We start from the raw sequence: 21,690 nt of genomic DNA on the forward strand, positions 1-21,690 counted from the left end.
TGATTATTATTTATGCTTTCTTTCTCTTTACTCTCCTTTGATTTAGTAGCACGAGGAGGTTTGTATCTCTTCAGCACTGGAAGCAGCTGTTAGCCCCACTGCAGATAGCTCCTCGTGGCTTAGGTACTTTGGGATTGCACTGTCCATCTCCCCTCTGCGCTGTGACCCCAGGTGGATCTGAAGTACTTCAGGTCAAGCTTATTATATACTATTCACCATCCCAATAAACAAGTAGCGTGTTGTCACATTTGGAGTGCTGCGTATTTTTCTAGTAATTATGCCTTATTATATATTTACCATTCAGAAAATGCAGGTGTGGGCTGTTGAACTGGGGCCAATAAGAATTCGCCGAACTGGCAGCAATTCCTCAGTGAGTCATGTTTCACTGTCTGTTGGTTTTATAACTGTTTTCACTACTAATTTAGCTCTGCGATGCAATATGCAATTAGTCCTATTATGGAAGCAGCTGTATTCAGTTTTACAATGGCACTTTCCCCTTTGGCTTGTACCAGAGCCTGTTGTGGTTCTGCTGATTTGATGACTGAAGTTGTAAAGTGGTATCTGGATGAGCCACAGTGAGCCATGAGCCTCATGCAAATATGATTCTTGCTTATACACCACTGCTCTAATGCTATTTCTTACAGTCCAATTAGAAATGCGGTCACAGAGAAAGCTGTTTCTTGCTACAGTAAGTAGTATTGTCATGTAGCGATTTGTTGCCACGCTGGTATCACCTCTGGAGTCTTGCAGCTTATTATAAATAACATTTGTCAGGCAGAATGTGCAAGCAATAAGCTTCTGCTTGGAAATTAGCTCTTGCAGGCTTCAAAAATCAGTTCCTGGGCCACAGTGCAGCCCCGAGGCTGAAAAGGGACCAAAAGAGAATAGACCTTGAGCCACCAGCTCCATTATTGCCTATGCCCAGCGCTTGGAGGAAGAATGCTGGCAAGACTGTGTCTCCAAATCTGTAACAACTGAACAGCAGAGAAGTAAATAAAAATATCAGTCATGCTAGCTAACTGTCTTTACTGTCAGTGAGGATGTGAGGAATATCCAGTACATATTGTGCATTAGTCTAATCCATATTAAAGCAACTCTATTAAAAGAGCAGGATTTTGAGAAATTGCTGAGAACATTCACTGCATTTTTCTACTGTGTTATTACCCATTTTCACACCCCTACATATGTTATGGTTTTGTTGCGTGTCACACAAAATGGTAATTTGGTTGTGAAAAAATGAGAAATCATGACATTTCACATGTGTTTTCAGTAAAGCAACAATTTTCCTTGTAACGGGCCCCAGTTTTCTTCCTCAGAAATAGGGCTATTTACAATGAAAACGTTCCTGTTGTGGTGGAGTAATGACACGAAGAAAGGAACCAGGCTGAACACTGTGCAGAAAAGTTAAAATGCCTACATTTCAAGTGCTTTGAATTTCAGGTGAGCGTCTTGCAGCCTCTCAAACACTGCCCCGCTGACTGGAGCACACTGGCAAAGGAGCTGGCCCCAGCCAAGCCTGCCCACTTGCTAAGATTGTTCCTGATCACTGTTGCCTGCAGTTATATCATTCTGGTCAGACTATTACAGTAGAAACTATTTTCCAGGAACTTTTCATGATGAGAAACAAAGGAGCTCTCTGCTCTGCAGAGAATAGCCATTTGGGAGAGCTGGACCGGCTGAGAGTTGGTCATATGCCCAGACCTTATCATTTTCTATCCAGAGGCTGGCTTTATGCTAGAGTAAACAGCTGGAGCTACGCACCATATTTCATCCAAAGCATGTAAAACAATAATGAACTTTATGGTTCTATAAAGATTTGCAAAATTATTCCCAGGTCTAAAGTTTAATTGTTTAATGTCACCAAATGACTTTGCAATAACTGAGCACAGTGGAGTGGCAGAAGTTAATCACTTGACTGAAGTGAATTAAGATTTTCTAAAGCTACATTTATCACTGTAATTTCAGGCTAATTTCATTTTCCATTCATAAAATATGATTTCAGTTTCTGTATCTCTATGAGCAGCGGAAAAGGAACGTGGCTGTTTTGTAAAACATGTTTTTGTCAAACAATGTCAGAGGTGATGTACATACTGATAACCGGAAAAGGCTAAGCTTATCTTGGCATCTTCAACTCGCATTGCACGTTCCTTAGCACTGAAGTCCACGTGCTGTTGAAGGCTTCTCTTTTGAATCTCAATGGGCCAAATTTTCAGCGTTAGCTTTGATTTATCTGTTTTTCCAGACCTCCTGTCAGGAGGCAAACACAATGTCAGCCATGCTAAAAGCAGGAGCCAGTTAGGACAGCATTGCTCAAAGCCAAGCCGGCGAACCAAAAGAGCCGTCCCCAAGGGCTGTCCACTTTCTGGTCCTTCAGACACCAGAGCAGGATGAAGGAGGCACAGCTGGCACAGTGTCCTCCTCAGATGTATCACACACCCAACGCTTGCCTATCAGGACAGGGAGCTCAGCTGAGTCCTGGTCTGCCTGAAGGGCTTGAGGAGAGTCTCCCAGAGCCAGGGTGAAGTTTCCAGGTGGACTAGAGGGAAGGAAAATACCCACTCCTTTCTCAAGTATGCTTCAAATGCACCATCAACATAGTTAGCTGCAGGTGGTCACACAGTGTCTGGCAACTTGGCAAATGGTGGCTTTTGACATTTATTCTTTGGACAAATGCATGAAGAATGAATGAATTAAAAATTTCTCCAATAGTGAACTGTACCAAACCCTGGATCAAAATCTGTAAAGCACTGAACCCTCTCCTCATGTTTTGATGTGGCTGAGCACTTAGCATCCACAGTCTTTTTCACCTTGCAGCGCTGACGTACAAATAGACAAAGCTGCCCACGATGACAACATCTCTGCAAAGTTTCCCAGACATCCAATAGCTCAGCTAAAACTGGGACCCATATAAAAGTAGGTATTTGGCATTTTTGTAATTTATATGGAAATTAGGCCATCTTCTATCACCATTTTCTTTCTCTCCCTCTTGCATAAGCCCCTTTCCCTTGAAGAAGGCAAAATATATTACTTACTCTTTTTTGTTAGTAACAAAGATCCAAATGGTTAGTTCTGCTATGGTTGCACCCATACAACAGCTTGCACACTCCCACTCATCAGAGTATGTACTCAGGCTGTGAACACATGCTGTCCTGGTCTGAAATTACTTCCAGGTTAGGCCATTGCTGCCTGCTCATTTCCCCTGCTTTCTCTCCTTCACATTATATAGGTTTGTTAAAAATTAGCCACCAATCCAGCCTCATTTCATTTGTTCCAACTGTTGTACCCCCCTGAACTCTTCCTCTCATACAAGTACAATTTATTCCCACACATGGCAGGCATGCTCATGAATTATTTATCCTGCTTTGATAACTTATACTTTGAAAATAATGAGAGAAGCAAATGTTTCCAGTGTAGGAGTCATAACAAGCAAGAAATCCAGCCAAGCTACTGGGCCAGAAGGTGGTAAAATGCCCCAAGTTAAATGAACATACCTTTTCAATGTCCAAAGAAACATCACAAAAGTCATTCAAAGCAATCACCTGTCCTCAAAAACAGTGCTATTCAGCTCAAATTAGGAGCCAATATCTTGCAATGACCAAAGAAGCTCTCATTTCTCCAGCTTGCATCCTGCACATGGGAAAAGAATTTGGCAGACTGAGGGTGGAATACATGTTCAGCTATCTCATCTATTGCATCTGACACATGTTCTGGACAAAGGTTGTGTGGGATAAACCAGTGACAGCTTTCCCATCCACTTGCAAACAGTGAGAAACTTTCCACTTCCCCTCACAAACTAAAAAGACTGAGGTCTGTTAAGAGGAAGAAAATTGACCGTGTATACCAGGGGAAAACGCTGTGTGACACAGCTTCTGGGTGCTTTGGTCTTACATCACACTGAGAAAAAGAGTTAGGCTTTGCTTTTGCTTCCTGAATACAGTCCACCCCACAAAGCAGGGGATGCAATATCTAATGAAGTAGTTCATTTAGGCAGAAATTTGGTAAAAGTCTGAGAAAATTATTCAACCATTTTCAAGTATTAAAGAAAAAAGAAACGGGCTGGAAAGGATATGCTATCTCAGCAAAAGGGAGAGGAATGGAACAAAATAATGACTTGTTTTACGCAGACTTCACCCCATGTTTGGGCAGAAGTGGCAGGAAGCAAAGCTTCATGAAGGCACTGCAATGTTAGCAGCCTGCAGTGTGAGGAATCAGCCATTTCACCCTGAATACTGACTGCTGGGCTTTGAGCAAGGCAACCTGCCCGTGGGCCAATGTTCATGGCAGAAGGGGCCATGCGGCCTAGCATCAGTACTGCCTGCATGCACTGCCTGACAACGTCTCATGTGACACTTTTATCACCAGGGCTACTGAGCTGGATTAGATCAGTGCAGACGCAGGTTCCAAGGGTTGTCATAGCAACGAGAAACTAGGCAGGTGGTAAATGGCTCCCACCTGTCTTCCCAGACTTCTTGGGGCTGTGTGGGACGGAGCTGGGGGCTCAAGGCCTTTGAGGTCTGGCAGGTGAGGCCTGGAAGATGGCCCCGCCTGCGGGAGCCCTGTGCCCCTGTGCCTGGGCAGCTCTGAATCCCAAGACCCAGAGGCCCTCCGGTCTCTTCCTCCTTTTCCTCAAAAGGTTTTCTCTGCTTTGTGATGGATGTGCAAGAAGAAAAAACACTGAAATACATCAGGAAACTGATTATTCTAAGGTTTCCGATGTAATTCAGAATGGTTGGCAAAGGTGATAGAAAAAAAGTAAGCTAAATATTCTAAAAGCATAATCCAATGGGGATTTGCAGTCCCTATGCTTTATTCACTAGGCTGCACAAAAAGAAAAGGAAACTCCATTCAAAACGAAAATTCCTAATTAGAGATTTTACTTTTTTCCTTGGCTCATTTTGACATTTTCTTTTTGCTGTCCTGCAGCAAAGTTCTTTGAGACAGTCTGGTCTCCCACCAAAGCCAGTGAGAACTACCAAGCACTGTTTTTCCTGGAGCTGAGTGACCTAATGCTCAGCTGCACTTCCTAGGCAGGCTGTATTGCCCAAAGACCCTCAGTCTTTTACTTGTTCTGTATCGATTTGACAGATTGTCTGTCCCAACCTACTCCTTTCTCCTTACATGTTTTCCAGAGCCAAATACTATATTGAACAGGTTTCCGTGCTGTTTAAAAAATTGTATTTTTCCACAGAATCAGTCCCTCCCAGTTTTAAAACCCCTCTGCCAAAAAACGTCACCCAAATATCTTAATATCATGTTTCTTCCTATTGCTGATTTTGGAAACTGTTGGATCCTTTGGCTGTAGTTAAGTATCCTCAAAGAAATCAGTTGGAGTCAGAGAAATGTCAGTTCAAATAGTTCAAGCTTGGCAAAATGATAAGCAAATGAAAACAGCCTTATTAAGTTTGAGAAGCCCAACAGTTGTGTAGCTTGATATCCAAAGTAGATCTTCCACTCATCTAAAGGAAAAACTGATAAGAATTTGGGAAATAAACTTTATATGCTTTTGCTAGAGTTAACAAAGAAAGACAGGAGCCCCCCCTCTAAAGAAAGGAAAAGTCAAGTTACAGGAAAAGGGAATAGTTGCTGGAACAAACTCTTCAGTTGTATAGTTGCATCAGTTTGGAGGTGTTCAAAACAAGGCTGATACAAAAGGTCACTGTAACTGTTCCTTACCAGGGTTTGGACTAGGTGACCTGAAAGGTCTTTGCCAAAGCTATTATCATTGGTACTGTGATACCTTTGTAAGATAGCTTTTGTACTCCAATAACTCAAAAATTGATGTTCTTTTTAGAATGACATTTCACAGCCTGTAAATCCTAAAATGGACTAATGGCTTTGACTTTTTGGGGTAGAAGATTGGTCTTAAAAGTAAAGGACTAGCTTGTGCTCAAAACTTTTGAGCCTTTATTTGTTGGGGGAGAAATGTTCACACACTTCCCCTATCAATAATGATGGTTCAGAAGATGTCATTAGAAGGTCAACAGTCTGTGAACCACAATTTAAGTAAATGGGCTTTGAGAGAAAGCCTTTGAGCCAGCCCATGCCATGGTGGTCTGACATTAACTAGATAGATACATTTCTTTGGAGATTTGAGGGATATTCAGATATTTTCTCACAAACAAACTTGAACTCATCTTGTGGATTATGGTATTTTTACAATTTTTTTTTTTTTTTAATGGAGGCTAACATTCACATATACAATTTCTTGGCTTCAAAGAGGATGTTTCTTTCTGCACAGAAGAGGATCAGAAAAGATAAGAGATGGTAAAAGTAAATATGATTGCAATCTCTCAATGTTACTTCTCCCTCTAGTGCTACTGGCTCTGATGTTGGTTTTAATTACATTTAAGACCAACTCCAGTACAGCTTTAATGTACATCACTTGAGACAGCTCCTGAGACTTACTCTGCAAGTCCCTTAGCAATTCCTCAGTGCTATTTCTTGAGAACACCTGAGAAAATGAAGAGTTGCTCAATGTCTCAATCATCATGTAGGTTGTATCAGAATAATGATATTTTTCTCTCATCATTACAAGTGATCAAATAAAGACAAGTCTGTACAATACTCGTTTGTATACAGACTGTAAAAAACAAGATAAGTTAAAAGAAAAAACAGGTGTGGGTTTAGTGTGCACACTGTACTTTAGCAGCAGCAAAATAGAGCCCCATCCAGCTCATGGTGGCATGTGGCCCAGAGCAAATAGCAGCTGTACAAAATTTTTGTGTATTTTTTGTACAGTTCCTTTGACCTGAATATTTGTCCTGTGGAATTTCAGACAGAATCAAAAGCTGTATTTGCTGTCAAGGTAGGCATACCACACGTACCCAAGTACCTAATCCTGCATTCCTTGTGCATTCCAGGCACCCACAAAGTCAATGAGAATTTGAGATGCAGAATGAATACAGGGCCAAGCACATCATTTGAATATTTTAAGGAATGTTCTTGGATTTTTACAGTTGATGTCATGTTTTCTACCCCATCAATATGGATTAACAATGGTCCAGAACAGCAGGAACTCATTTCTTATTCATATATGCTAATTGCATGGTGCTGGATAGCAGCGATTTCTTCCTAAACTTAAAGTTTGTGTGGGGATTTTTTTTTTCAGCTAACAGAATAGAGAAAGGATGTGACTATGAAGCAGAGAAGTGAAGAGGATTTAACACAAACACTGAAATATTCCATACCTCTAAACATGTACCCCATCCTTTAAAAATACAATTCACATGGATATAATCCATCTTTCCTTAATCTGAACCCCAGCTGACTTTGAGGTAAGACTGTAAGTCCTGTAGTGTATTTTTCTCTATTGTTTCAATACATTATTTCATTTTTTCAATCTCTATGGAGGTAACTCATTAATAGTTTCCTAGTTTCATAGCACCACAGTATCCGGTATCTTAGAATAACGCATGAAGTAATATAACCACTTGGTGTGTGAGACAGAAGTGCATATAAAACACATCTTATCTTCTTAATAACAATTCTGGATCTAATGTTTCATATTAAAATACATTTATTTTGCATAAGACCTGGTCCAAAGGTGTCCTGTCTTTGCAGTAAAGATGGTATAGTGTGAGATGGCAGTCCTTCGCTTCTGCTAATCTTGGCTGGCTTCTAATGTGCTGGATAGGACTGCTAGCTCTGATGTAAATATTCTTACTGATATTGCCTGGTTTTGAGAAAACAGATGGAAGTAGAGTTGTTTCAACTGGCATAGGCCTTCAGCGATGATGTTTTTAAAAAATTGCATTTTTTTCTAATGCTTTTTGATTTCCTGATTTGTCTGTCTCTATCCAACTGATCTACAGACTTAACGGAACTCAGGAGTCTATGGACAGATGAGCATGGAACAGTGTTATTTATGTTTTTAGGCAATGCACACAACAAATCTGTTTTTCTCTCCTAGTTACCAATGCCAACTAGAAACATCTATCATCATTTTATAGGTCATCACATCATCATATGGATATAGAATCTGTTTTTCACAAGCTCTTTGATTAGATTACTAGTATTAGATTAGGGGGGCTTTGCTGATGCTAAAAGCCTATTTACTTATAATTATGAAAATAGCACCAGCAAGCTACGACCTCTCTCCTCTTTTTCTCTGCATGCTGTGAATTCAAGGTGCTTTCTAGTCATCTGTTCATCTTTGAGTGCTGTTATATGACATCTATTGCCTTGGTGTCCAACCACTAGCATTCACAGCAGACACTGGAAATTTGGCAGCAGCTGTGGCCTGTGGGTATCTCAGCTGTAAGCAGGGAATACTAGGAAGGCGATTGCATTCGTATTGAAAATTCCCAATACATTTAAAGGCAGGCAGGGGACCTTGTTTTGAAAACCCAGTGAGACCATGGGGTCTGGGAAGAAATCCATCCTTCCACTTCACCACAGCTCTGCCATGCTGCACTCAGCAGAGCAGTGGCTCAGTGACTGGGGCACCCTGATCCTCTGCCTCATCCCACTCCATGTGAGAGGCAGCAGGAGCAATGAGATGAGCACTGGCCAGCCTTCTCCTGTATGCCTGGGAAATCTGCCACTGGAGGAAAATCCCCAGCAGGAGCCTGCCATGTATTGTCTGCTCGTGCAGTGCACGGCATGATGTTGGCACAGGAATCAAAGCAGGGTAGAAGGTCTGTCACAATACATGATTTTAAAACTAGAAGAACAAGGGGATCGATGCTTTTTTAGTATACGTTTTGCCTTATAGATGGAGACAAAGAGGAGGGGAAAAGACAGTGTTTAGAAGGAAGAAAATGTGTTTATCTCTCACATAAGAAACATCTCCTCATATAACAACAAGGAGAATAATATTACCTTTGTGCTCTACTAAATAATCAGAGCAACAATTGCAAACACAATTGGACTTTCAAGCAAGAATGAGATGAAAATGCCAAATCTACCACAGCAGCTCAACAGCACCAGCACCTGGTAACGCTGTCTCTTTCTGTTTGCAAATGAGCGTTTGTCTAGCTTTATGTAGAGCGTTTATATCTAATCCTGTCAATTTGGATTGTAGATACTGCATTTTCCTAGAATTAAAGCAACTCCCCTTATAACTTCTGAGAGATTATTAGGTGTGATTTTCAAAAATATTGAGCTTTTATAGTATAATTCCTTTTGACTTGACTGAGAGCTAAACTAGTTGAGGATCAGGCATATCTGAAAATCATATCCACCTTTTTGAAGAAACAAAGTGCATTTTGTATTGACATAATAGTACATCTTATTCCAAGTTTTTCACAAACGGTTGGAAGATAAGTTTCATATCATGCCTAAAAAGCATGTATTTAGCATATTCAAGCAACAAAATAGTAATCCAGAAAAAAAAATAAATGTCTTTTCCCAACTCCTTGCTCTCTTTTGCCTTTACTCCACTCAGTCTGTCCAAGATTGTACATCCAATGACCTTCCTGTATCAAATATCTGTAGCTTCTGTTCCCTCCTTAGTCGTCATTTAGCCTCTTCTGACACCACCTGACCCGTATACTAAAATCCTTGTTCATTTTCTTCTCGTTCTTATCCTTTTGGTGCCTCCTTTTCTTTCAGGGTTTCATTCAGACCATGCAGCTTTTGCCCCTTGTCATGGGCAGAATTTGCAGTCTTCTTCTTTCATTATACAAATTCAAATATTGATCTAGTTCTCCAGATCCACTTCAGTGAATGCAGTGCTCTTTAAAAGCATTGTTAGTAAAGCATCTGTGTATCTTGAGTGCAAATCTTTCAATTTAAAATTAGAAAAAGCCCAGATAAATTGTTGGGAAAAGGATGTGAATTGCTTTGCTTATTTCAACTGCAAATATTTCAACTCAGAACATTGACATACAAAAAATATTATCACAGTTTTGTTTGCACCACATACAAAAGCATTTCTGAAAGCCTAGGAGACTCGGGGACTTTTTCTTCCTTGCCCAAGTGTCTGCATACTTGATATTTTAGGGGGAATAAAAGACCTTCCCAGATCTGTTATAAAAACATTTTGGCAGAAATTTTTTTTTCTTTTTTTTCTTTTTTTTTTTCCCATGGAATTTTGAAGTTTGCTGTTTGTGGCATTATAATTATATTCAAGATTTAGTTAGTCTTTAGCACTTAAAAATATCAGCTGCCTTTCAAGTCTTTCTGTTCACAGCTATTCTTTGTGGTATATCCTACAGGGATACCTGTTGTGACTCTGGTTCTGAGAAGTCAACGGTGAGCGCTCCTAATCTCCTCTGCTCAGAGACAGAACCATTTCTGTCATGACAGAATGGCCCTGCTTCTGATTCATTATCAGCTTTTATAAAGGTTTGCAACTTGTTGGTGCTTCTACTGCATGGGCCTGAAGTCTCATCCTGTAGTCTTACTGGAGAACTGGCAAGAGACGTCTTCTCTTTCTGTGCTTTCTGGAACGAAGTCTTCCTATGCTACTTCTTCTCAACAATGCAGGGGCTTTGAAGGTTTTTCCCAGAAGGAGCAACGTAAAGAGAGAAAAAAAAAAAGATCAGGCTTCTTCTTGACCCCATATGGGCCAATATGCCCAGACACATAATCAGTCTCCATTTCTCTGTTGTCAGTTCCTGTTGTTAGTGATACTTTCATTGCTATTCAGAAGTTTGCTTCTCAAGCACAAATGCCTCACGGTGGTCTTATGAACTACAGTAAACTCTGACCTTTTGAATATAAAACAGCTTTATGAAGCAGGGAAGAGACTGCAGCCTCCATCTGCGGCAAAGCAACACTCCAACCCACAATGGGAACAAAGGACATGATATTTCCTCTGTGTATGTTCATAAGAGCAAGAAGGACAGGTGGGCTATCAACCTCTGCTTCTCCTCAGGAGGTTCAGTACGTGGAAGGAGGCATTTTCTGCCAAGTTTGAGTCTGTCAGGTAAGGAATTGGCAATGACCTTCAATTTCTGAAAGATCTTCTGGGCACCTATTATCCCTTGGAAACAACCTCACCACCCACTCCTTTATGGGAAAATTAAAATGCTTTTTGGATCCAGATGATTGCTTGACTCTTTTTTCTGATAAAAAAAAAGAATTAGGAGTACCCTAGAAAGAGATAGTAATACCAGGAGAAACCTGCTGCTTCTGCTGTGGGAAGTTCTCTTTCACTTATCTGACAACAAAAACAAGAATGTCAGAAGTGGCTTTTCTTTAGAAAAATGTCCCAGTTCTGCCCAAAGGGACAATTTACATCCAAAGGCCAGCTAGCCAGCCCCGAATATAATTTTACCAAACTGTTACACTTACATCTATTTTTAGACACAAATCCTTTGATGAGCTCAGTGAGGTTTTAAATGATGGAAAAGGTCCATCTATGGGAGTCTACTTATAAGAAAAGAGGCCTAACTTGAAAATACAGCACCTGCCACCTCAATGTAGTGTTGGATGGTTGGTGAAGTTTGGAAAGCAAGTTTTGTGGAACATCAGGACTAGCTTTTCAGATAATGACTCTCCATCTCCAGCTGACATCAGCTGGAATTCCTTGTTCTTGAGACTTCTGAGAAGTAGAGCTTTTACGCCTTGCTTTACATATCACACATTTCAGAATTGCTTCCCAGGGAAGCTGCGTGCTTTCTGTAAAAAGAAAAAGTCTACTGCAACTTTTACTCAATTTCAATATTTGTCAAAAAAAGTAGTCTTCTTTCTCCAAATAACTAAGTTAAAGTTTGCAGCCAAAGTTTGACATTTTGAATTTAATGTAGTCAAAGTGCACAGGAAAACTTGCACATAATTTAGACATCAAAAGCACTTGTTTAAAAAGGAAGAGCAAGTTTAATTGAGCATACAGCCATGTCAACTTGTCACTCCTGGAGCAGGTAGTGTCAGCAGACTGGGGCTGTGGATGTCTGACTAAATCCTGAATTTTCAGGGGAAAGGAACTAATCCAGCATTTTTCTGACACCTAATGACCCAATGGACAATGGAGGACATTTGGGATTCACAGTATGTTCAAGCCTGGAGAGACATGAGGGAAGAAATTGTAAAGTTTTGTCCCTTTGATTTCTTCAAACTGAAAAGTATTGGCTTAGATGAGTATAGGGAAGAGAAAGAAGCCCAGATCAACTCAGTATTTTGACTTTTGTCAGAACCATGCAATTGGATTTCTGTAGGCTGACTTTCTGTAGGGTCATAGTTAACCCGAAAGCAATGGTTTACACTGTGCTAAACAAATATGGCTGAGCAGGACTGGCTGCAGAAATCAGAGCCTCAGTTAAAAGGCAAGGATCAAAAATACTCATCAAACACAGTATATGTTTTGGATGAATGGAGGATACTGGATTTCACAGTGACTCCCACTGTAAAGGGTAGAGCATAGCTTTGCCAAAAAGACCTGGGTGGAGTGATGGATGACAGCTGGACGTGAGCCTGCAGTGTGCCCTCACATCCCAGAAAACCAGCTGTATCCTGGCCTGTATCAAAAGAAGTGTGGCCAGCAGGTCAGGGAGCTGATCCTGCTCCTCTGCTCTGTGTTATGAGGCCTCACCTGGAGTACCGTGTCCAGACATGGAGTCCTCAGTACACGGTAGACATTGACCTGTTTGAGCACCTCCAGAGGAGGGTCACAAAAATGATCCAAGAGATGGAACAGCTCTCCTACAAGGACAGGCTGAGAGAGCTGGGACTGTTCAGCCTGGAGAAGAGAGGGCTCTGCAGAGACCCTAGCTGCAGCCTTTCAGTACCTAAAAGGGGGCTGTAAGAAAGAAGGGGACAGACTCTTTAACAGAGTCTGCATTGATAGAACCAGGGGAAATGGTTTCAAGCTAAAAGAGGGAGACTGAGACTGCATATAAGGAGGAAGCATTTTTACAATAAAGGCGGCTGCCCAGAGAGGTGGTGGATGTCCTGTCTCTGGAGAAAGTCGAGGTCAGGCTGAATGGGCTGTGAGCTCCACATTGAGCTGTAGGTGTCCCTGCTCCTTGCAGGGGAGCTGAACCAGATGACCTTTAATGGTCCCTTCCAACTCAAACAATTCTATGATTCTATAATTTGGTGATGATTTAATGAATATCTAAAACGGTGTAATGTACTTGTCAACATAATTGCATGATTGTATGATGATCCTGTTAAGCATTTACAATTTTTCCACTTTTTTCTTGTTGTTGTTTTGGGTAATGTTGGATTGTATTTTTAAGCAGCTATATGTGAATTACAAAGGAAAGAAACAGGTAAGAAAACTTATAATTCAAATACTGTCACGAACTGGCTTTTTAGACGTAAGCAGCTATGATAACTTTACTCCTTCCTTATATCTCTTTATAAACTAGACTTCATAATGGTAATGACAAAAGGAAGAGAAGCAAAATAGTCTCAAGAGAATTATGTGCATTTCTCAGTGCATTTCTCAGAAAATTATGCAATACAGATGGTTGAACACAGCACCATAGCTGTTGGATTTAAAAAAAAAGTGGGACCTCTTGGTCTTCCTGTAGTGAAAGATCAGCTAAACAAGGAAAGAGGAGCAATGAAAAGTCACAGAGAAGTGTGGTAGCTTGCTAAGACTGTTCAGTATAAGTCAGTAACAGAGCTGGAAAGAACCAAATAATTTTGACATTACAACTTAACGTGGCAGGCTGTTCCTGCTTCCTGGCAGTGGCACACTGCTTCCTGGTGTGCTTCCTCATCAACACATTCACAGCATGCTTACAAACCTTTTGTCCATGAGGTACCCTATTCTCCAGCATCTTGTGATACAGCTGCTGCTGCTGAAGGTAACCATTGTTTCTTTTCTGTAGAAGGCTCTGACTTTCCTTTTTCAGTCATCTCCTAAGAGTCATATGCCACATGGGAGCACCATTCCCCAAAAAGGGACAGATTAGTTTCATCACGCTCTTCCCACATGTTTCGTCCCACAGAGGCCAATGCAGATTCTCATTATGCCCCTGCCATAAGCTCCTGCATCCCTGGGGACAGCAGCAGTCTTGCAGGGAGTGGGTGGCAGTCCCAGGGCCCTGCCCTGTTCCCAGTCTGAAGGACACCTGGAAATGCAAAATAGCCCTACTGAGGACCTGCAGGGCAACATCCCTGAGAGTGGAGCCTCCATCCACTGTGGTGATATTACAGAACATTTCATGCTGCATGCTTATGAGGATACAACCTTACCACCATCAAGCAGCAAGTCACTGGGAGGGCTGCATGTTGGTGTGATTGCTTCTGTGGTGTATTGCAAATACACAAGATATGACATTACCAGCAAAAATGTGTTAACTTGGAAATCCTACCTAGGCTGGGCTTTTCTCAGTTCTATTAAAACATTTACATATTATTAAATACAATCACAAAATAACACACTAGTAGTTTTACTGTCAAATAAATACCTTGTAAATACAAGGATTTCTTACCACCATCACCATTACATTTATCTTTTGCTTAAATCCTTTCTCTCTAGAAATAATACAAATCAAGCCTCTGGGGCCTGTTTATGTAATGGGGATTTATGTCATTTCAAGACAAATGGCATTTGCTAAGTTTCAGGGAAACACCTGTATTAATTGTATTTCCTGCTCATGTGTTGCTTTTGTTTGCAAAAAAAGAATTCATCTCAGGTGAGTTAACCTTGCTTTTAGAAAGGGCACCTGCAGTTATCTTAGTGCTTATTGTAAATCAAAACATGTTGAGCCTTTAAAGCAGTGAAATAAAGAGGTGCTGACAAGAGGGTATGCCAATAGGATTAGGAGCTTTTCTCACTGCTTGTATTATCAGGATGGAGAATTGAGTCATGTTAAATTACAGGGGGAAGAGATATTCCCAGAAATTCCACAGATCAGAGATTGACTCTCTCCTTCAGTAAGCCTATGGATAGGAGGGGCATTCTGTGCTTGGTGAGATTAAGAAGGAGGAAAAAAAAAAAAAGAAGAGGAGAAAAAGACACCTCCCTTTTAGCCTTAGGCGTCTATAATTGACCAAGATTTTTCTGCTTGTGATTTGATCCATCCAAACCCTGTTAGAGGCACTTGCCCCCAACTGAGACCAAGGCTGAGGTGAATGAGAATTAGGTGACTCACTCATATGTACTATACGTGCATTCACATCTATTAGGATAAATGACATGTCATTCAATTTAAGCACAGGCAACTGGAGATTGTCATATTTTGAAAATGACAACTGTTATTTATTTATTGAGAATATTTATACAGGTTTTTCCTAGGTACGGAGAATGCATTTTTCAGCAGCGCAGAGATATGGGTGAATCAGGCAATTACACAAAAACCAGAGAGGAAGAGAAACAAAGCTGACAGTACCAGGCACAGGGGCTGGGTCAGCAGAGATGAATGGTGCTAAGCCACCAGAGTCATTAAGCTGACACTGCTCTGTGGTCATTTTAAAAGGACTGATCATGATGCTCTGACCCCTGCTCTATTAATACAGTATTGCAGCAAGCAGTTATGTTAGATGGAAACAGGCAACCATGATCTAGCCCAGTTTTCGAGAATGGAAAAACTGGGACTAGTCTGATGCTGATTTCCAGGATTTGGGGGCTAGGAGGAGATGGGAAGGTGAGGCTCACCTTCCCCTGTCCTCACCCCAACGCATCCTCCGCCCTGCAGCAAGGCTATAGGCTAGGGCTTCCTCCTCACCATTCCTGTTTAGATTAGGGTCATCTCTGCCTACCTCCGTTGCTGGTCAGAGAGCTACTTCTTTAGAAAAGCCATCATTGTTAGTGCCTTTCAAAAACACTACCAACTATGTTCTATCTCATTCTTAAATGCAGATAGCTCATCAAAAAGAAAGATAAGTAGATAGATGGATAGATGTACAGACCAACAGATGAAAAAGAAACATCTATGTGATTATAAAGAGACGACATTAACAAGGTGGATATGAGTTTCCCACTTTTATATGGGTACAAAACAGAACTGTTACATTTATGTCCAGTCTTTGGGACACCAAATTATCACTACAGCTCAATGGGATGCTCTCTAGAGTGGACACAAGGGACTGAGTTTAGTATTGATTTTTTTTCTCCTAGATGTGTTGGAAAACAAATATAATAATGACATTATGACATAATGCTTCTATCTTTCGGAATTGTTTTCTTTTTTTTCCTTTATTGATTGGAAATCTTTTGGGGTTTATTCCTCCGTAATTCTGACCTCCACACATTACACAGGAAGCTGGAGCACTCTGTATCTTCTATAAGTTCTGCTAATACTTAACTTTGTGTCTGATGGTTCCATTATGCAATGAAATGATTTACTGTGCGTCAAAAGATCGCAGTTGCCATAATCATCATCTTGTTTGGTGTTCTGAGTTAGGTCTATGTATTTTCAGAAGACTTGAGAGAAAGGTATGACAGCAGTGAGAATTGCTGAGTGCCCTCAAATAGGAGCCAAGGCCGATCAGCTGTTTGGAGGAGGAAGTCAAGCATTTACCTTGCAGCGTTAAACACGCTCTCCCCACTGAGAAGGCTGCCATCAAAGCACTGAGGCCAAAATTTTGTGCTGTGTGTTGACTGAAGTTAACTATCCAAACAAATAACCTATGCTTCTGCAACTCTTGCTAAGTCAAAGATGTGGACCCTCTGAAAATGAGTCAGGAGTTATATGACCAAAGGTACCTCTGGAACGGCTGCCTGGCTCTTAAACATTGCCCCATCTGTTTTCATGCTTTACATAACTAATTTTCCTGAGGATGTACTTTGCTGGGTTTGGCACCAAAACAGATAAGAAAAAACAAACCCAAGACAAGGGGCTGATTGAACTCCAGCAAACCCATTTTGTTTTCTCATATATTTTTCCAACCAAATACTTCAGAGAATGATTGAAGAGAGGATGAAAAAACAAGAAGCTGGATGATCAACTTTTTGTTCTAAACAGGAGCAAGCCACAGGTAGCAGAGAAGACAGCTCTGCTCCAGCTCACCAGGCAAAGAAGGAGCTGTGAAGGGATCAGTATGGCAAGGACAGGGCTGCAGGCCAGCATAACCTCTTCCACATCAAGTCCCTCAGCACATGGCATGGTACAAAATCAGGGGAATGCACAGCTACTCTCATCTGAATAACCTGCTTTTCTGGCTGGAGGCAGGATTTTTAATATTTTTCCAATTCAACTAGAACAATTTTTTTTCTTCAATGGCAAAGATGTAGTTGAGACCCGGGTAGCTTCATTCCACCTAAAGTGAGGTATTTCTCAATGTGTGGGAATGTATTTTTAGCCAAATTAGGAGAATTAATGACTATAATTGATTAAATCCTTCAAGGGGTGTTTCATTTGAGAAGGTAAGAGCATTTCCTAGAGGGAAAGCCTCATTAGGTTTGACTTTTCTAAATGGTTCTCTCTAGAGTTACAACAGGGAAGGAGGCTAGAATTAATCTGAAACTACAAAGATTTTCCTTCCCCTGACACTGCATTTTCCAGGGAATACACACACAGAGCAAGACCTGTTGGCTGCCTCCCTTTGGCCTGACAAAGAAATCCATGGAGGCTGCGTGCATGCACACTTTGGGGAAACAGCACCAGAGTGGAGCTTCTCATGCTGTTTCCAAAGGTTTCAGTAAGGATACTGCAATTAATGGAGTTAATATAAAAACAGTAGAAGTAGGCTGATGTTTGTTAATTGTGGGGCTAGCAGAAGTTATGTAGACTGTTCAAAAATCCGTTAAGTTCAATTGCTTGCAGCATTTACTGAAGATCAGCATCCTAAAATTATAAATTATCAGCACGCTCAGAAATACCAATTGCAACAGCAAAGGTGTTTCTGTTGAAGCAGAAGCCTCATTTACCAAGTGTAAAGGGCACTTACCTATGTGAACTCGAATTCCTTGTCCCATTCCTTATGTTTTTCTTCTTCATTAAACCCAATCATTGTCTTTTTCCAAGGGATGCTGGCCAAGGAAGGGATGCTATTTCACCAGCTCATTGAAAATTGTGTATTTCTTCTCTGATGTCCAAAAATCACACACAGTCTAGTTTGTCTCAGAAGCTGTGATCAAAAGAAAAGTGAAACCTGTGGAAATTCTTTCAAGAACGAGTGTTTGAATCTTTTGTATAGTCTTCAAGCAATAATTGATGAAGTTACCTTTAATGAATCATAGAATCACCAAGGCTGGAAAAGACCTCTAAGATCACCCAGTCCAACTATTTACCTATGACCAATACTCTCCAATAAACCATGGCCCTCCATAAAACACTGAGCATTTCTTGAACACTACCAGGGATGTGACTCCACCACCTCCCTGGGCAGCCTGTTCCAGTGCCATCCATTCTATGAATGTTTCAGGAAGACGTTCAAATTTAGTATCATTTCAGGAAATTTTTTTGCCTTACCAGGAAGCTGAGGAATACATACTCAATAGAATCCTAGAAAATCTATCGTTATTTTATTCTATTATGAACAATGTTTGAACACATACATACATACTTCTAGAAGTCATTAAATTCTCAGTAATTCACATTTGTTGCTCAGGCCATAAACTATACTCCACCCCCAAATAAACTCAAAAAATTCTTAAAAATTGAACTTCTGCTTATCCTTAACTGAGTTGCTTAGGCATTAAATTCCTCCCATCCTACCTGTGTCTTTGTGAAGTGATTACCTTAGCACCACCCAACTGTAATAATATCACACATCAATAATACTTAATCATCAGAGAAGGTAGACAAAGTTCGCATTCATGAAGCTCTATCTAAAAAAGAACAAAATCCTGTGTATTAAAGGATACATAAAACTCCATAAGAAAAGATTACATGTATGGCACATGCAGCTTCTTCTAGAAAAACTTGCTCTGATTTCTCTGTAGATCTTTTAGTAAAATCTATACCTTGGCTAATTAAAGACAGCAGCATCCTAGGTGGAGTCCAACAGGAGCGCAGCTGATCTTAAAACCTGATGCTCAGCACAAAGCAACCACCTGTCAATATTTCAATTACTGCCCTCCCCACCTGATCACACTTCAATTGTTTTCCAATAATTATTATAATCATCCACCACAAGGGCAACTGGTTGTTTCAGGGTTATAGGTGAGAGGCAAAGAAGAAAAAAGCACCCACCCTGCCGTTTGTATACCTATTTCCTCAGGGCAGCTCCTTATTTCAGCAGCTGCTGGTGAGGCACAAATCAGCCTTAGAGCCAAGCCTGGATGGCATGCATCCTGATTTCTGTTTTTTTGTTGGTATTGCTGTTGGTCTTAATTTGAGTCCTGCACATGACCAGCCGCTTTCTCTACTGGAAATAATTTCTCTAAATTAAAGGTTGCTGCAGTGTTTCAAGCCTGTCAAAGATCTCTTGTTGGACAGGCTCTTTTTTTTAAAAAAAAAAAAAAAAAGTAGGCAGAGTCTCAAATCTTAGCCCTGAGAGCCAGATTTCACTTGATGAAAGGATTGGAAAATCCTTTTCCGATCAGGATAATTTTCTGTTAGATTTCACGGGAAGAAAAGATTTCAGTTTAGTTTTCATTTGAGGGGAATGAATGGCTTGGATCTATTGTTGTTTTTGTGACATTATTTTTAGGAGAGGGGAAAAAAAAAAAAGCATTGAAAATCCTGACCCACCCTACCACAAACACAAAACCTCTGTCAGTGCTCTTGCTGGGATGGAAGCTAGCGCACAGGAAGCAGGAAACACGGAATATTTTTTACTTCATCTCCAACATTTTTGCACTGACTTCATGCCTGTGTGAATGTACCTAAACAAACAGAACTTCACCAAACCCATCTCTTTGAGCTGCTGTAAGTTTTGAAGCAATGTTACCAGGAACAAAATCCTGACAATTCAGATGAAGCCTGCTTGGTTTTCAGTGGAGTCAGGAGTTCACATTTAAGATAAAGATACTGTGGTGCTACATGTTGGATACTGCTAGTCAGCCCCAGTCATAACACTAATTGCTCTGCCTGGGGAAGGCAGTGAGATCATTACTCCATTATAAAATGCTATCATTTATAACTGAGTAGCAAAATAACACATGCTGGGATGGAAGGAAAGCAGAAAAAGTCTCTTCCACTTTGTAGCGCTTGCCCTGAATCTAGAGACCACAGAAAGGGAGAAAGGCACCACTTCTGTCACCTCAGGAAAGGCTTCAGCTTCGGGTGTAGCTGCAGCCTGGAAGCAAATAAACGCTTTGCTGTAAAGGGAACATGTGCTCAGTTGTATGGAGGATGCTGCAGAAAAAGCAGTTACAACCAGCCCAGCATGGGTGGGTGGGTGAATCCCTGCATCCTCAGCCTTGGGGAGGGGGACCAGCCAAGGCAGGTGGTGAGCCAGCACAGAGGAAAAAAACATCCAGAATAAGCAGATAAGATGATGATAAAATCAAAGCAATAATATAACTTGTGGAGGAGAATCCAGGCAGCAGTTAATTAGCAGAGAAGAGAATGCAGCTCTTAAAAGGCTGTGGAAGGGAATCCTCCTGGGACCGAAGGTGCCAGAGCCATAATTGTTTCTTCCCTTCATTTCTTCCTGAAAGAGCTCTTTCCCCTCTGGTGAGGTTTAGGATAACCTTGTTGTTTTGGTTGTAAGGTTGAAGTTTTCTCATATGACAGCCTGTCCTCTCTGCCATGTATACTTTGCTCTCAGAGACAGTAGTAAAATTCTTCAACCTGTCTTTCTCACCCTTACCTGGAGCTCAGCCTGTTTCTCTAGCTTGAACTTTGACAACATAGATTTCTCTCCACTTTTCTCTTCCGTTATTTGTTTCCTACCTTTCCATTACACAGGACCATAATCCAAACATGGTTTGTTGTTTGACTCCAATCCTTTGTGTGTTACAGGTGTTTAAAATCTGATGCCCCTTATTTTGGGGAGTTCAGTGCTTAGACCTAACAGCTGCTGTCAGGATCAAAGGAGAAACGGTTATCCCAGATTTCTGAGAAATCTGAGCCATTGATAATCTAAAGTCAGGCAACCTAAAACTGCAGTGCCTGAACCTAAAGGAATTTTCTACGAATGTGTAAGTTGTTGGGTTTTTTTCTGAGAGGTGAGTGAGATCCCTCTTTAGACTCACTGTTCAGTAAGAATAAGGTGCTGGGATGCTTTGGAAAACTGAACTTAATCTCCCGCCCTTCTGCAGTGTATGCCCAAAGTGATCAACTCACTGAGCACAAGCAGTACTTTTTGGTAACATGTTGTCCATATAGATGAGTGGGAGCAGACCACCACTACAGTACTTTTAACACACACCATCACTTAAAGTAGTCCTCCGTGTGTCAGCTGATAGCCTAAAACTGGCTCCTGGCTTTTACCAAGTGTTCTGCTTTATTTCTTTTGTAGGATTAGTCAACAAACACTGGCAAGTAGCAACATAATATTTTTAAATGAAACTATGTACAAATTCCTGTCCAGAAACATGTATAATTGATTGCTGAGGTCAGGACCTGCACGGATGGTGGCAGGCCACTGCAGAGCTGACTATAGGAAAAACAATTCCAAAGTTCTCTTGGCAGCACACAAACAGCACGTGGTAGCCTATCCACTTTTCTCTTGCTCAATTTACATTGTTCCTATTTTTAATGCATATCTCTGAAAAATACAATTATATCAATATTGTATTTATATCAGTTGACATGTGAAATCTGGATTTCCTTACATAAATTGTGTAATTTTGTGAAGTGGTGCATTTATCAGAAGTTGTTTAAGGTAATACCATTAATTTGTGAAGTTAACACACATCGCACGGTAAACACATTCCAGCCCTTGTTGATTTGCAGTGTGCAAATAGACCATCAGGAAGATTTACCACAATCCATTTGTCATTTACCATAATGGATG

General features: G+C 40.8%; 1 long non-coding RNA gene across 1 annotated transcript; it reads right to left on the bottom strand.

The window, feature by feature from the left end:
- Positions 1–13,604: 13,604 nt before the first annotated feature.
- On the bottom strand, positions 13,605–18,859 carry LOC128085283 (uncharacterized). The gene is made up of 3 exons (XR_008208874.1): positions 18,749–18,859; positions 17,731–17,910; positions 13,605–13,967 (listed from the first exon to the last, which is right to left on the bottom strand). It is a non-coding gene; the product is annotated as an uncharacterized LOC128085283 (long non-coding RNA).
- Between the last annotated feature and the right edge of the window lie 2,831 nt (positions 18,860–21,690).

Source organism: Tympanuchus pallidicinctus, unplaced genomic scaffold, assembly GCF_026119805.1.
Source record: "Tympanuchus pallidicinctus isolate F22 unplaced genomic scaffold, pur_lepc_1.0 scaffold3, whole genome shotgun sequence".
Lineage (NCBI taxonomy): Eukaryota > Metazoa > Chordata > Aves > Galliformes > Phasianidae > Tympanuchus > Tympanuchus pallidicinctus.